The sequence below is a fragment of the Trachypithecus francoisi genome, unplaced genomic scaffold, assembly GCF_009764315.1.
Source record: "Trachypithecus francoisi isolate TF-2019V2 unplaced genomic scaffold, Tfra_2.0 Lachesis_group4, whole genome shotgun sequence".
In the NCBI taxonomy this organism is placed as follows: domain Eukaryota; kingdom Metazoa; phylum Chordata; class Mammalia; order Primates; family Cercopithecidae; genus Trachypithecus; species Trachypithecus francoisi.
Window position 1 is genome coordinate 151,991,692 of NW_022681469.1, and position 14,994 is coordinate 152,006,685.

Here is a 14,994-nt window from a genome sequence, read left to right on the forward strand (position 1 = left end):
TATAGGAACTTACCAATATCCAGTCCTAAAAACTAGAAACAAGCTATCTGAGAAAATGCTTTGTAATGTGCTATTTTATATCACAGAGTAGAACCTGTGTTTTGATTCAATAAGGTCAAAATGTGATTTTTGTAGAATCTAAGAAGTTACATTTCTGACCTACTGAGCCCTGATAAGAAAATATGAGTATCTGGGCCTAAAAACTAGTAACAAGCTATCTGTGAAAGTGCTTTGTGATATGCTGTATTATGTCACAGGATTGAACTTGCATTTTGATAAAACAGGTTCCAAATGCTTTTTTTGTAGAATCTAAAAAGTGACATATTTGAGTGTATTGAGTCCTTTTATAACACCACACAAAAATCCAGTCCTAAAAACTAGAAACAAGCTATGTGTGAAAACACTTTGTTATTTCCTATTTTATATAGCACAATTGTACCCGTGTTTTGATTTAAGTTCAAAACACTTTTTTTATAGATTCTAAAAAGTTATGTTTCTGAACCTATTGAGCCCTTATAAAAAAATATGAATATCTAGCCCTAAAACCCAAACATTCTGTCTGTAAAAATGCTTTGTGATGTGCTATTTTATATCACAGAATTAAACCTGCATTTTGATGAAACAGGTTTCAAACACTTCTTTTGTAGAATCTAAGTGACATTTCAAAGCCTATTGAACCTTTACAGAGACATACGAATATCCAGTTCTAACATAATCTATTTGTGAAAATGCTTTGGGATATGCTATTTTAGATTACAGAATGGAAACTGCTTTGATTCAACGAGTTTGTAACAGGCTTATTGTAGAATCTAAGAAGTGATGTTTCTGAACCTATTGAGCTTTTGCATGAAAATAGAAATATCCAGCCCTAAAAACTAGAAATAAGCCATTTGTAAAAACGCTTTGTGATGTATTGTTTTATACACAGAATTAAACATGTGTTTTGATGAAACAGGTTCCAAACACTCTTTTTGTGGAAGTTAAGAAGTGGCATGTCTAGGCCTATTGAGCTTTCATAGGCACATACAAATATCCAGTACTAAAAGCTAGAAACAATTATCTGAGTAAATGCTTTGTGATGTGCGAAGAAAAAAAACCATGTTTTGATTTAACAAGTTCAGAACACTTTTTTAAATAGTATTTAACAAGTTCACAACTAAATCAAAATGGAGCATCTGGGAGGCAGGGGATCGCTCCTTGTCTGACTCCCCATGGGAGACAGGACTCTTCGAGAGCCTTTCTTGCAGAAAGCATGATCTGAAAAAGCCAACACATGAAAAATTATATGTTGAGAGAGTCCAAGTGTTGTGGAATCATCTGCATCAGCACTGAAAGATTCCATAACTGTGGGGAGGAAGGCTCCTTAACTCTCATCTATAGTAATCCTCTACCCGCCACTGCAGCTCTTGAATGTCTTAAATCATTGTCCTATGGTTTAGAATCACTTTCATCAGATAAAGCACCATTTTCAGTATGATTTTAAATAATCTGTAATGTTCCTGTCATCTCATAACTGTACCCTATGTAAATCTATACATAGAAAACATTTTTCATATGGTTATAAAAGTACAGTATGATCAAAGGTATTGCTATAATGATTCGTCCTGCTTTACTTAATGCCTGATGGTTTCTGAGTTGACAATTTTCTTGCCTATTCTCAATATGTACCTAATTCATCCTTCACTTGTCATCTTTTATCATAAAGCTCTATTCTCATTGTATTAATGTCTTTGCCATATTTCACAGGGCAGAAAAAGCTAGGCTTCTCAACAGGCACGGTCAGTTTGAAGAATGTGGTTGATGCTACAACAACGTGCTTTTCTAAGGATGACAAAAACTCACACAATCCCTAGAAAGGCTAGTATGAACCTAGATTCCACACAATCTGACCCGCATTGGGGTCAGGAGATGTTTCCCTACTTCACACGCTTTGGTCACTGGTAAATCTTAAGGTACTTTGTATTCCCTTGTGTGAATTATCTCTCTCTTTATATATGTCTTCTGACCATTTGTTTCTATTTCTGTGTTAACTGTGTCTAAACATTGTACAAAGGTTGAAAACAAAACACTCCAATGGAGATTTCCCAAGAGGCTGGTGTTCAATTTCTGAACTCACATGTAGCTGTGTTTTTTTTCCCATAATCAATTTTACATTTCCCTCTGCCTCTGACAGCTGTCTCTTCTTTTCTGCTCACTCACGTTCTTTCATTCTCAGCTTCCTGAGGTGAGAAGGGAAATACATGCACATGATTCACTAGCCCTTGTGGGATTCTCTCTTCCCTTCTGACATCTGAAAGCCATGATTCAAAGGTCCTCTGCCAACCTTCCCAGAAGTGAAGCAAATGATCCTCACAACTGGAGGAAGAATTGACACCATCCATTGAGGGACAAAGAAAAATCACACTCGGCCTCCTAGCAAGTCACCTGTTATTTCCAAATCATCATAATAGCTCTATAGTCCTATTCTTTAGTAAGTAAGGACTATTACAAGCTTCTATGAGATTTACTACGTCTGCTTCTGGGGTCAGCCTTGTGCTTGACACAGCGAAAGCTCATTTTAGTTTAGTGTGGAAAACCAGACCTCACCAACTCATCAAAACTAACTCCATCAGGATGGAGTAGGGATCGCTACTCATCTTACTCCTCCCATGGGAGACCCGATTCGCCATCAGAGGCTAATGCCAAAATCCTGACAATCAGTCTTAGAGAGATCCTTCCAGAACATGGTGTCATTAACCCTGCAGTTCACTACTGTACATTTCCATAATTCAGGAATGGAACTCTTATCATTGACTTTAAAGATCCTTATTGAGAGATAAGGCTAATTTGAGTGCTGTGCACATATACTGAATTAGAAATTATCTAAATGGCTACTTAGTCAGGGTGTTATGTCCTGAAAATTGGTGACAACTGCGTATTATCCACTCTGGTGTTGAGCAACTTTCACAAGGTTCGGTTCACAGAGAGTGAGTGCAGAAAAAGAAAATGGCCTAAAAAGGTAGGTTTGCTGTGCTGCCTTCACACTACGTGATTCATGGTTCTGATTCTAAGGATCTCACTTGATACTTGATTTCATATGAAGGACGTGTAAAATTCCAAGAACTCTAGGAAACAGGAACAATAACACTTTAAAGAGAAAGTTAATGTACTTGTTTCTGACCACCCAGGCCATCCTTCAACACATGCTACCTGGAGTGACCTCAAGCAAGGAGTGTGTTGTGAGGTGCTAAAGCTGAAATGGGAACAGGGTCCTGTCCTCACCCTAAATGAGGTCACAGTTTAATGCAAGTGAAAAGCTAGTGAGGACATCACTACTTCTGCTGTGCCCTTGGAAACTAGAAACACAAAACCTGAGTCGGGAAGGAATCTAAGGAAGCATTCTGCTCTTGAGTAGACACGAGTGCATCTGAAGTTTCTGATCTCCTGTGAGAACAATAGGAAACACCAGACAGTATATAAAACCCATAATTTAATTCATCAAATTGCTAACACAGAAGTAAACGGACATGAAGCTGAGATGGAGAAGAAGAAAGCCCAGGAAGAAGGTCACCCTCACATTTGGAGCCCATTTCCCTGAGTTTCATCATTGGATTCTGAAAGGGACGACTGAGATGCAAAGAAGCAGAGCAGCTTTTGCACACATGCATGGGATTAGATGGAAAAGAAGTGGATTGAGGGTCTGCCAATCAGAGTGACCCCTACTGAAGTCCACTGGTTTTGGTTGGAACCCAGAAGAATTACACACCAGCAATAGAGATGGACAGGAAATACCCTGGTCTTTGTAGGGGCTGAGCCTGCACTGATGACCTCAATTGCTGAGTATATAGAGGGCTGACTATATAGAGGGCATCCAGGTGTGCTAGGAACCCTGGCCATACCCCAGAAGTAGACTCCCATCTTTTCTGCAGCAAGATAAAATGCTACTAGGCTTTAATTCATTGCTAAAGATTATTAATCAGCATCTCACAATTAATTTAAAAAGACTATTCATATGGCAGAAAAATACAATGTAATATGACCAAAATCTAAGAGTGTGATAATGAATCCAGAGGTGACCCAAGCATTAAATTGAACAATGCCAGTGCCAGTACTTTTCTTCCCCCTAAAAAATTATAAACAAGAATATAGGAAGGAAAAGAAAATATGAAGATTGAACTAATAAAGCAGGAAGAAAAAACTCAATTTTATCCCCACTGAATTTGCCACAAATATTGCAGAAAATATTCTCAAGGACATTATAGTTGTCTACTTTCATTGGGACATGGTTTATACAACAGTATTTGTGTCAATGAATATCCTACTCTTGCTTGGCAATCTTTCTTTATCTGTAGATTTTGTAACTGTCAAGCTTCATTGTCACCTTTTGGACTTCAGCTTCTATAGATCTCCATTAAGAAAAGAAGTCTTGCAGGTCAGTTTTAATTCCTGAAAAAGATAAACCCCTTTTCTTTGTATGCATACAAATGGACCTGAATCCTTGGTTCAGATGGGAAGAGAAAAAGGTGAGAAATCTGAGGGCAAAAAGCTGTTTTTTCCCTTTCCAGGGCAAACTCACTTTCATGCTATGGGGACCCTGACAGATAGCATATCTTCCTGGCTATGGACTTCCTGACTATCGGACTTCCAGGCTTTCCACTGTTAATCCATGGATTCATCATTTACATTTCATGACTTTAAGAAAGACTTGAGAGAAGACATTTAGCAGATAATAATTAAGCAATGACATGAATATACTTCAAATAACTGAACTGTAGACTTCAATATGGTTAGATGGTAATTATCATCTAATTACGAGTATTTTACCACAGGTTAAAATGTTTCACAATGTGAAAAGGAAGTAATTACCTTCAGTTCTCTGAGTTCTAGAATTTGTAACATTTCACCCCCTGCTTTTTCCTGATCTGCAGTAGAGCATCTTTCTTCTGTGTCTGCTCTATTCAAAGTCCACTTTCCATTCCCTGACACCAGCTTCACTACAGCTGGTTTAAACCTAACACAAAATATTCTCACCAATTAGTGAATTCTCACAAGGAATTCCATATATATATTGTACGATCTTCATCTTCTAAGACATGAAATATTTGTTTTCATCATAGCCAAGATGCAATGCAAATCCTGTCACAGATGTGGGGTATATGCCTCTGAAATTCAAGAGTTATTTATTGAAATAGCATCTTTCAAGTTCTTCGTAGGGTTTTTTTTTTTTCTGATTTTTGCACCTAGAATAGAAATAAATACTGTACTAGTATTTTGATAGAAACAATGGGTCATCTAAAAAGATGAAAGAGCAACCACATCTATCCCACAGCCACTGCTCGGTTTCAGGAGAAAAGTAGCTGGCCCAGTTCAGAGCTAGGAGAAATGTCATACATATGAAAAAACAAGAAGCGAAGAAACACTGTGAGGCACCCACAACTTCCCTGCATAGGAGATAATGGGATAGATGACTAGATAACAAGGAAAAAGATGAGAAGGTGCGAAGATGTCTAAGTTAAACAGCTCAACTGAACTTTTCTTAATGCAATATTTAAAAAGTGGTTCAATCGAAAACTTTCTCCAATTTACACTGAAAATTCTCTGTTCGGGACTAAGTGGGGTAGAGACTGTTTAATGTACCTAGATATCTTCATAACTTATATATTTTCTGTTTTCTACATATCTTGAAGGGTAGTGCTGAATGATGTGTAATTATCTGAGTTGTAAAAATAAAACATTCTTCCTCTTTCCTTGAATATAAAAAATTATTGTGGTATTAGTATTTTTTATAAGTCATTGTTCAGAAGAAGGTTCAGCCCCTAGACACCCAGACACTTTTACTATACTGAACAGCAAAAGAAAATGTAGAGCTCAGTTTACCCAATAAATAAAAAGGCTTAAAAGCTAAATTATGGCACAACTTAGCAGCCAAATGCTTATCAAGTCCAGACTTTTGACATACTGATCTCTCTCCAGCTGCAACCAGGAACATGCACTTCGAATGATGTAATTTGAGATTACCACTTATTACCATGTCCAGACACACTTCTTATTTATTATTTAGAGGGTTTTCTCTTCCTCATGAGACACAGTGCTGTTCTTTTTTTCACCTTCCTGCAGTTTGTTGCCTCTTCCCTATAATCTCAGAGGAATTTTGTGTCAGAAAATTGTTTGTTTCTTGGGCTCTTTCATTTCCCCTAAAAAATCATGTGGTGCCCCTCTAAATTACCTACATCTCCATCTCCCTCTGCCCTGAGAAGAGGGTGCTCTTTAAGCATCAAGAATCTGGCTCTTCTTGCAGTCTCATTTTTTGGCTGGCTCCCATGTTTATGCCTGTTAATAAGGTTGTATGTTTTTCTTCTCCTGTTAAGCTGTCTGTTGTCAGTTTATTTCTGCAGTGAACATTTAGAGAGGAGAGTAGAAACTTTTCTTCCATCCATACCATAGAACTACAAGGCAGAAAAGTTTAGAAATAATTTTCTATTTAAGTGGTGAAACTTCATACTTTATTTCTGATAAAGAACACAAAGGTAAAAAAAAAAAACAACTTATTTTTGCCTGAAAGCTCTGTTGACATTCTATTAACACCAACTTATTTAATTTTCATGATTTTTTTTTTTTTTTTTTTGAGACGGAGTCTCGCTGTGTCACCCAGGCTGGAGTGCAGTGGCGCGATCTCGGCTCACTGCAAGCTCCGCCTCCCGGATTCATGCCATTCTGCCGCCTCAGCCTCCGAGTAGCTGGGACTACAGGTGCCCGCCACCACGCCCGGCTAATTTTTTGTATTTTTTTTTAGTAGAGACGGGGTTTCACCGTGTTAGCCAGGATGGTTTCCATCTCCTGACCTCGTGATCCGCCCACCTCGGCCCCCCAAAGTGCTGGGATTACAGGCTTGAGCCACCGTGCCTGGCCAATTTTCATAATGTTAATGGCAGAGTTTTTATAATTCTTATGCTATAAATATTTTCCATGATTTTTTTTTTTTGTAAAACCAAATATCCATAATGATAATGGCTTCTGATTATACTTTTACATAGATTCCTCAGGACTTAGCTGTATGTTCTTCAAAACATCTTAATTTTAAATGTTTCTTTCAGATGGTGACCTAAAGAGAGAGAGCCATTCAACAGGTAGGACTACGCATATGCTGAGTCCTAAATGGAAAGAATTGAATTAGAAATCCATGCAACAATGGGAATAATTTCAGAAACATTGTGTTGAGCAGAATAAGGTAGACACAAAAGAGTACCTATCGCATGGCCTGCATCTATATATGTGAAATTCTAGATTAAGCAAAATTAACCTATGATGAGAAAGGGATTGGCTGGGAAGAGGGAGAGTTTACTTTCTGGGATGACATAATATTGTAGATCTTGAAAGGGGGTGGGGGTAGGCTGGTTTCAAAGTTAGCAAACTCACATTTAAGATTTGTATATTTTCTTCTATGTCACTGTTCCTTAGAAGAAAACTTTATTAAAAAATACTGAATTTCTGGCCGGGCGCGGTGGCTCAAGCCTGTAATCCCAGCACTTTGGGAGGCCGAGACGGGTGGATCACGAGGTCAGGAGATCGAGACCATCCTGGCTAACACGGTGAAACCCCGTCTCTACTAAAAAAAATACAAAAAATTAGCCGGGCGATGTGGCGGGCGCCTGTGGTCCCAGCTACTCGGGAGGCTGAGGCGAGAGAATGGCATAAACCCGGGAGGCGGAGCTTGCAGTGAGCTGAGATCCGGCCACTGCACTCCAGCCTGGGCGACAGAGCGAGACTCCGTCTCAAAAAAAAATAAAAATAAAAATAAAAAAAAAAATAAAAAATACTGAATTTCAGTAATGTTAGTCTTGCTAAACCATTCAGTGTGAAGTATGTTGATGTCTCCAATTTAGTTGGAAATACATCTAAAATAAGATGGGGTGATGAACGGATGGAGGAATGGAAAGATGGGGTAGATATGTGTTAAGTCATGTTCATTAAAGTGTTAACAAATCAATGCTATATGTATGAACGTTTTTATAATAAAATGTTGACGGTAATTGCAAAAGTCACTTGTCTCATGTCAATGATTTTTCCTTTCAACAAGAGTTCCAAAATAATTATTTATGTTCTATATGTTTGAACAATTTTAAACACAAAATCAATTGGATGTTTTCCCTGTCAATTGATCATGGAGTTGGAAAACGCAAGGATACACAGAGAAATCTTGCAAAGGTGCTGGTTTTGGTTTTCAGGACAAAGACCAAATGGAAAAATTAAGCCTCATGTCTCTTTCTAAGGCAGAGGATAGACACACTGTCACATGACCATACAAAGGAATTTTACTTAGTAATAAAAAAGAACAAACGATTAATATTTAAAATGATATGGGCCTGGCGCGGTGGCTCAAGCCTGTAATCCCAGCACTTTGGGAGGCCGAGGCGGGGGGATCACGAGGTCAGGAGATCGACACCATCCTGGCTAACACGGTGAAACCCCGTCTCTACTAAAAAAATACAAAAAATTAGCCGGGCGAGATGGCGGGCGCCTGTAGTCCCAGCTTCTCGGGAGGCTGAGGCGAGAGAATGGCGTAAACCCGGGAGGCGGAGCTTGCAGTGAGCTGAGATCCGGCCACTGCACTCCAGCCTGGGGGACAGAGCGAGACTCCTTCTCAAAATAAATAAATAAATAAATAAAATAAAATGATATGGATCAATGTGAAAATGATTTTTCTGACTTTACAGAATCCAGAACATCAAAAACACCTGCCCTGTACAATTCCATTACATGAAATGGCAGTTCAGGGGAAGGATAATAGAATGGAGGGAGAAGGACAGATGAATTAGAAAGGGGGAGGAGAAAACCTTGGAGAGAGAGGGATGTGCTTATTATCTTGAATCTGGAATGTGGTGGTGCTTTCATTGCTGTATCTATGTGTAAAAGTCAGCAAATTGTATTCTTTAAAAAGATGCTATTTACTATACAGGACATTACAAAACTTAAACTGTAGGAAGCAAATCTGATACCCAAACTATTAGCTTTTATTTATCTGATAAAAACATTGCAAATATTTTCTTAAAAAATAATTACAGAACTTTACACAGAAATTTGCAATTCAATGTAAAATGGAGATAAAAAATACAAACTTACAATGGTCAGGAAGCCAAGGTCTTCTTTTAAATATTTAGAATTTTGTTGTACATTTTGTGTGATATATCTAAAAATATGCCAGCACTGTTTGGAAAAATATAAGAAAAAAATCTTAAAGTTATAGATAAAATTATTACATAAAGATATGTTTATATATACACAAAACTGAGAGTGGACAGCTGCTATAATAATACATAGGTTATAGTCTAACAACAATAATCAGATTGTTGTCTAGCACAAGTTTCTCAAAACACTAACCTAAAAAATTAATGTTTACTTGCTGCTGAAACAGGGGACTTTATGTCAGATTTTCAAAGTCTATAAATATTATCATCACATAGTCCTCTTGGAATTATGATTAATACTGTGAGAATTGAAGTTAGTTAAATACACAATACCAGGTCACCAATAACAAAAGTTCACCTTCATATGTTAGAGCATTGCACCCAAAGCAAGCAGTAGCAACTTGGAAAATCCATATGGAAAGCAATACAAACTTTCTGGAATGAAGGGCCACCACCAAAAAAGGTACAGATACTATTTTACAAACACCCGATTTACAAGCATTGGGAGAGAAAATAAATTCAAAATGTAATTCAGACAAATCCATACACCAAGACTCAGTTTTGTGCACATAAACCCTCTCTAAAAAGCAACTTCTGAGCTCTGCAGTACTTTCACCTTTAGCCTCACAGAGGAGGTGAGTAAAGCCTGGGCTCCTGGGAGGAATGCACTTTCTGTACTCTGTCTGAAAGGAAGCAGGAGCTTGAACACACTTGTTAGGGATGTGAATCAGATGCACATGAAAGACAAGCGCCGTCATAAGAGGTGGTGAAACTCACAATCTTAACGTTCAGCTGGGCCCTGTTATGAAACTCTCTGTACCACCCAAAAAGTTTATACAATACATGCTCATGTTTTAAACTATGTGAGCTTTGTACAAATATGCAACTCAGAACCTTACCTATTGCCCTAAGCCTAGCTATGAGAGGCAAATATCTCCTATTGGTTGAATCCCAGTATAAACTTAATTATCAAGCCTGAGAACTGAAGCATGGTATATGTCATAATCACACTTGTGTGCAAAAAAACTAGGCAGGGGGGTAATATCTTTAGGTGCTGTGGCAAGCAACATGTTACAATGCCCTCTCTAGGCAGGCCCTTGGACGGAGGGTAATGTTATCTTGGTGCTGGACCTAGCAATAGGACACAATTCCACATGTGGAAAAAAACCGAGCCAAGAGATAAAAGATAAAACACCTACAGAATGGTCCCAAGATATGTCAAAATACCTTCTGTGGCTCCAGCACATGCAGGAAAGTCACATCATCAGGGAGCTGGGACCAGCAATATGTCATAATTCCCTCTTTATGCAGGATCCAGGCAAAAGAATGACATCATCTGGGTGCTGGGCCCAGCCATACATTAAAATTCCCTTTTTGTGGGCCTGGTTCAGGAAAGAGGAGAGTCACATCACTTAAGTGCTGCTCAGCAATGTGTCACAATCCCTCCATCGTAAAGGCCCAGGTGGAAGAAGAGAGTCACATCACTTAGGTCATGGGCTTAGAGATATGTCCCAATGTCCCCAGTAGGCAGGGCTCAGGCAGAAAAGGAAGGTCATACCACCTACATGCTTCTCGAGGTATATATCACAGTGTAACATGTGGGCAGAAATTAGGCAGAAGCGCCACATCACCTGGGTGCTGGGTCTTGGACATGCCACAGATTACCTTAGGACAAGACCCAGGCAAGAGACTTACATCACCCAAGTGCAGGTCCCACCCTTATGTCACAATGCTCCCTGTGGACAGAGCCCAAGCAGGGGGTCACATCACCTAGATAATATGCTCAGAGATATGTCACAATGCCCTTCTTGGGGAATGGCCCAGGCAAAAGAGTACCATCACCTCTCTGCCTGGCCTAGACATATGTCATTATTCTCCCTGTGTGCAGGGCTTATTCGAGAGAGGAGACTTATATCACCTAAGTGGTGGACACAGTGACATGTCACAGTGATTTCTGTCATCATGGTGCAGGCAAGAATGTAACATCACCTGGGTGCTGGATCCAGTGATATGTCACAATCTTGACTGAGAGAAGGGGCCAGCAAAAATGTTACATGACGTAGAGGTTGGCCCAGGTAAATATCACAATCCCATATGTGGGGTGGAACTAGCCTTTTGAGTCAAATTACACAAGCACTTGGCAAAAACTTATATAACAATCACACTGGCAGAAAATTCTAGGAATGAGGTTTACTATACCACACATCCTGTTTTTATGTATGACAGTTGGCTTCATTTATGTGAGAGAGTGACAGTCTTTACTGTTAGCTGGGTGTGCATATGAGACTCAAAATTTCACCTGTGTGCTGGGCTTTGTTGTGACACTCTCTATACAATCCAAAAGCTTTGTAAAATATGTGTGGGTGTTGTAGGCTTCTGTGAACTTTTTAGCAGAAAAAGATCCAGGACATCACGCCTTCCTACTGGCTGGGTCCACATATGAGAGTCATTATCATGCCTGTGGATGTGCCTAGGTATATGTCACAATCCCCTCTGTGGTTTTGAGACAGATAGGACAGCCACATCACCTAAATGCTGGGCCAGAAATATTACAATATTACCCTTGTAGGCAAGGCCCTGGCAGAAAATTCACATAACTTGAGTGCTAGGCCCAGCTCTGAGGCACAATGCCTCTTGTGGGCAGTGTCCAGGCAAGGGAGGGGATTCAAATCACCTAAATGATGGGCCCAGAGATATGTCACAATGCTTTGTGTGGACAGGGTTCAGGCAAGAGAGTCATATCATTTGGAAGCAGTGCTTTGAAATGCTACAATCTCCACAGGAAGCATGTTCAGGCAGAAGAGGAGAATCATGTAACCTAGATGATGGTATAAAGATATGCTACAATCCCCCTGAGGACACTGTTAAGCGAGTCAAATCACTAAAGGAGCCTGGCCCTGGTATATGTCAAAATCTCACATGTGAGCTAGACCTAGGAAGGATTATTAAATCACTCAGGAGCTGGGCAAAGGTATATGTCACAAAAACACCTGTGGAAAGGTCCAGAGATGAGAGTCACCATTCTGAACATGTCCTGGCTTCAGGTATAAGAGGACTGGTCCCAGGTATATGGCATAATATCACCTGTGGGTAGGGAGAAGGTAGAAAAGCCACATTGCCTGGGTGGGTGTGGGTCTAGTGAGATGTCACAATCCTCTTTGTGGGCAGGAACCTGGCAGAAGGGTCACATCACCTGGATGCTGGTTTCAGGGATATATCTAAGTCCCCCCTTTGCACAGGGCTTAGGCAAGGGAGGGGACTCACTTCACCTAGGCAATTGGCCTAGATACATGTCACAATGACTTTTGTGTGCAGTACCAAGGCAGGAGAGTGACCTCATATTGCTACTGGGCTGAGCAATATGTCAAAATCTACCCTGTGGTCAAGGCCCAGGCAAGAGAGGAGAAACATCACTTAGGTGCTGAGCCAAGTGATATGCTACAAAGCTTCCTGTTGGCAGAGCTCAAAAAGGAGAGTCATGTCACCTGGGTGCAGTGCCCAGTTATGTATCACGATGCACCACAAGTGCAGGGACAAGGCAATAGAAGGGAGTCACATCACTTACGTGATAGACCTAGAGATAAGCCACAATGCTCTTTGAAGGCAGGGTTCAGGCAGAAAATTCACATCACCTGGGTGCTGGTCCCAGTGACATGTAAAATTTCTCTTTGTAGGTAGAACCTAAGAAGGAGTTTTATATTGCTTAGGTGCTTGTTCCACGTATCACACAATTTCACCTGTGGTCTCGGTTTAGGAAGGAGAGTCAAATCACTCAGGGGCTGGGCAAAGTTATATGTCCCAGTCACACACTCAGAAAGGTAAAGAAATAAGTTTCACAGCCCCACACAGGTCTTGGCTTGGGGTATGAGAGTCAACACCTCCTGTGAGTCTGGTAGATATACAGGAGTCACAGTCTCAACAATGGGAAAGATCCATGTGTAAGAGCCTCAATCCCAGTTGAAGACTGTGTTCCAGTAGAAGAGTCACAGCCTCACAGGTGTGCTGAATCATAGTTCAGACATCACCAAACCAATTGTGGGTCAGATCCATGTATGAGAGTAACAATTTCAGCCTTTGACTGCTTTTTATGTGTGAGATTTAGTACCTCACTCATAGGCTCTGTTTATGTGTGAGAATGACAATTGTGTCAGCTGGACGTGCATCCAAGAGTCACAGTCTCACCTGGTTGCTGGTCCCTGTTATGACACTCTTTGTACCACTCAGGCTTATATAATATGCCTAAGTGTCAGAATCCTCTGTGAAGTTGATACAAGTGGAAGAACCAGGATTTTACCCTTGGCCGTAAGACTGGCTATGAGAGTCAAAATATCTCTACGGGCTGGGTCCAGGAATAAGAGTTATTATTGCGCATGTGAGCTGAACCCAGGTATATGGCACAATTTCTCCTGCGGGACAAGGCAGAAGAGTCACATCACCTGGGTAAAGTCTCAAGTAGTGTGTCACTAATCCCATTATAGAAAGGGTTTAAGAAAAAGACAAGAATCACACTACCTAGTTGCTGGGCTCATAAATATGTAATAATCCCCTCTCGTGGCAGAGTCCAGAATAGAAAGGAGACACATACAGCCTAGGTTTTGCACCCAGCCATATGTCACAATTCCTTTCGTAAGCAGGACCCAGGCAGGAGAGGAGAGTTACATCACCTAGACGCTAGTTTTGATGATATTTCAAAATGTCCTCTGGGGGCAGGGCACAAGCTGGAGAGACACATCACCTAGCTGACAGGCCCAGATATATGTGATAACATCCCCTGCTGACAGGGCCCAGGCGGAAGAGTCACACTACTGTGATTCTGACCTGGTGATATGTAACAATGCACCCATGGAAAGGAATTTGAGGAATGAAGTCTCAACACCTGGGTACTAGGCCCAGTGATATGACACCACCTCATCATCTTTGACGGTGACAACTTTAACTTTTAGCTGAGTGTGTGTATTAGAGTCACAATCTCACATGTGTGCAGGGCCAATGTATAACCCTCTCTATGACATCTGAGGGCTTTATAAAGCCTGCATGAGAGTTGCAGACCTCTCTGAGGCCCACGTGCTCAAATGGACTCACAATTTTACATGTTGCCCTAAACCCAGGTTTGATAGTCCACATCTCTCCTATAGGCCAGGTTAAGGGAGAAGACCCATTATTATGACTGTGGGCTGGGTCCAGAAATGCATCATCATCCCACCTGTCGCCAGATCCACATATAAAAGTCACAATTCCAACTTTGTGCTGTATTCCCTTGTTAGACTCAGGACCTCAACAGTGGGCACTGTAAACGTGGGATGGTGACAACTTTTAATTTCACCTGGGTGTGTAATCGAGAGTTCCAATCTGAACGTTTTGCTGGACACTGTTAAGAAACTCTCTACCACCAAAGAGTTGATACAATGTAAGCTAGTGTTGTAAGCTTCTGTGACCTTGGTACAAATACGCAACCCAGGACCTTACCTATTGCCCTAAGCGTAATGATGAGAGGCAAAATATCTCCTATTTGCTGAATCCCAATATAAGTTTGATCATCATGCCTGTGAACTGAAGTAAGGTATATGTCATAATCCCATTTGTGGGCAAAAAACTAGGCAGGAGGGTAACATCACTTAGGTGCTGTGCCAAGCAACATGTCACAATGTTTTCTCTAGGCAGGGTATAGGAAATTGGACCACATTAACTGGGTGCTGGACCCAGCAATATGACACCATCTCATGTGGAAAACCCCAGTCAAGTTATAAGAGCCAAAACACCTACATAATGGGACCTAGATATGTCAAAATACGTTCGGTGGCTCCAGCACAGGCAGGAGAGTCACATCATA

General features: G+C 40.5%; 1 long non-coding RNA gene across 2 annotated transcripts; it reads right to left on the reverse strand.

The window, feature by feature from the left end:
- Positions 1 to 1,133: 1,133 nt before the first annotated feature.
- Positions 1,134 to 10,874, reverse strand: LOC117073564. Of its 2 annotated transcripts, none has more exons than XR_004433276.1 (4): positions 10,796 to 10,874; positions 9,100 to 9,183; positions 4,302 to 4,425; positions 1,134 to 1,257 (listed from the first exon to the last, which is right to left on the reverse strand). It is a non-coding gene; the product is annotated as an uncharacterized LOC117073564 (long non-coding RNA). The 2 variants fall into 2 exon arrangements; XR_004433277.1 differs by lacking the exon at positions 1,134 to 1,257 and adding an exon at positions 2,128 to 2,219.
- Between the last annotated feature and the right edge of the window lie 4,120 nt (positions 10,875 to 14,994).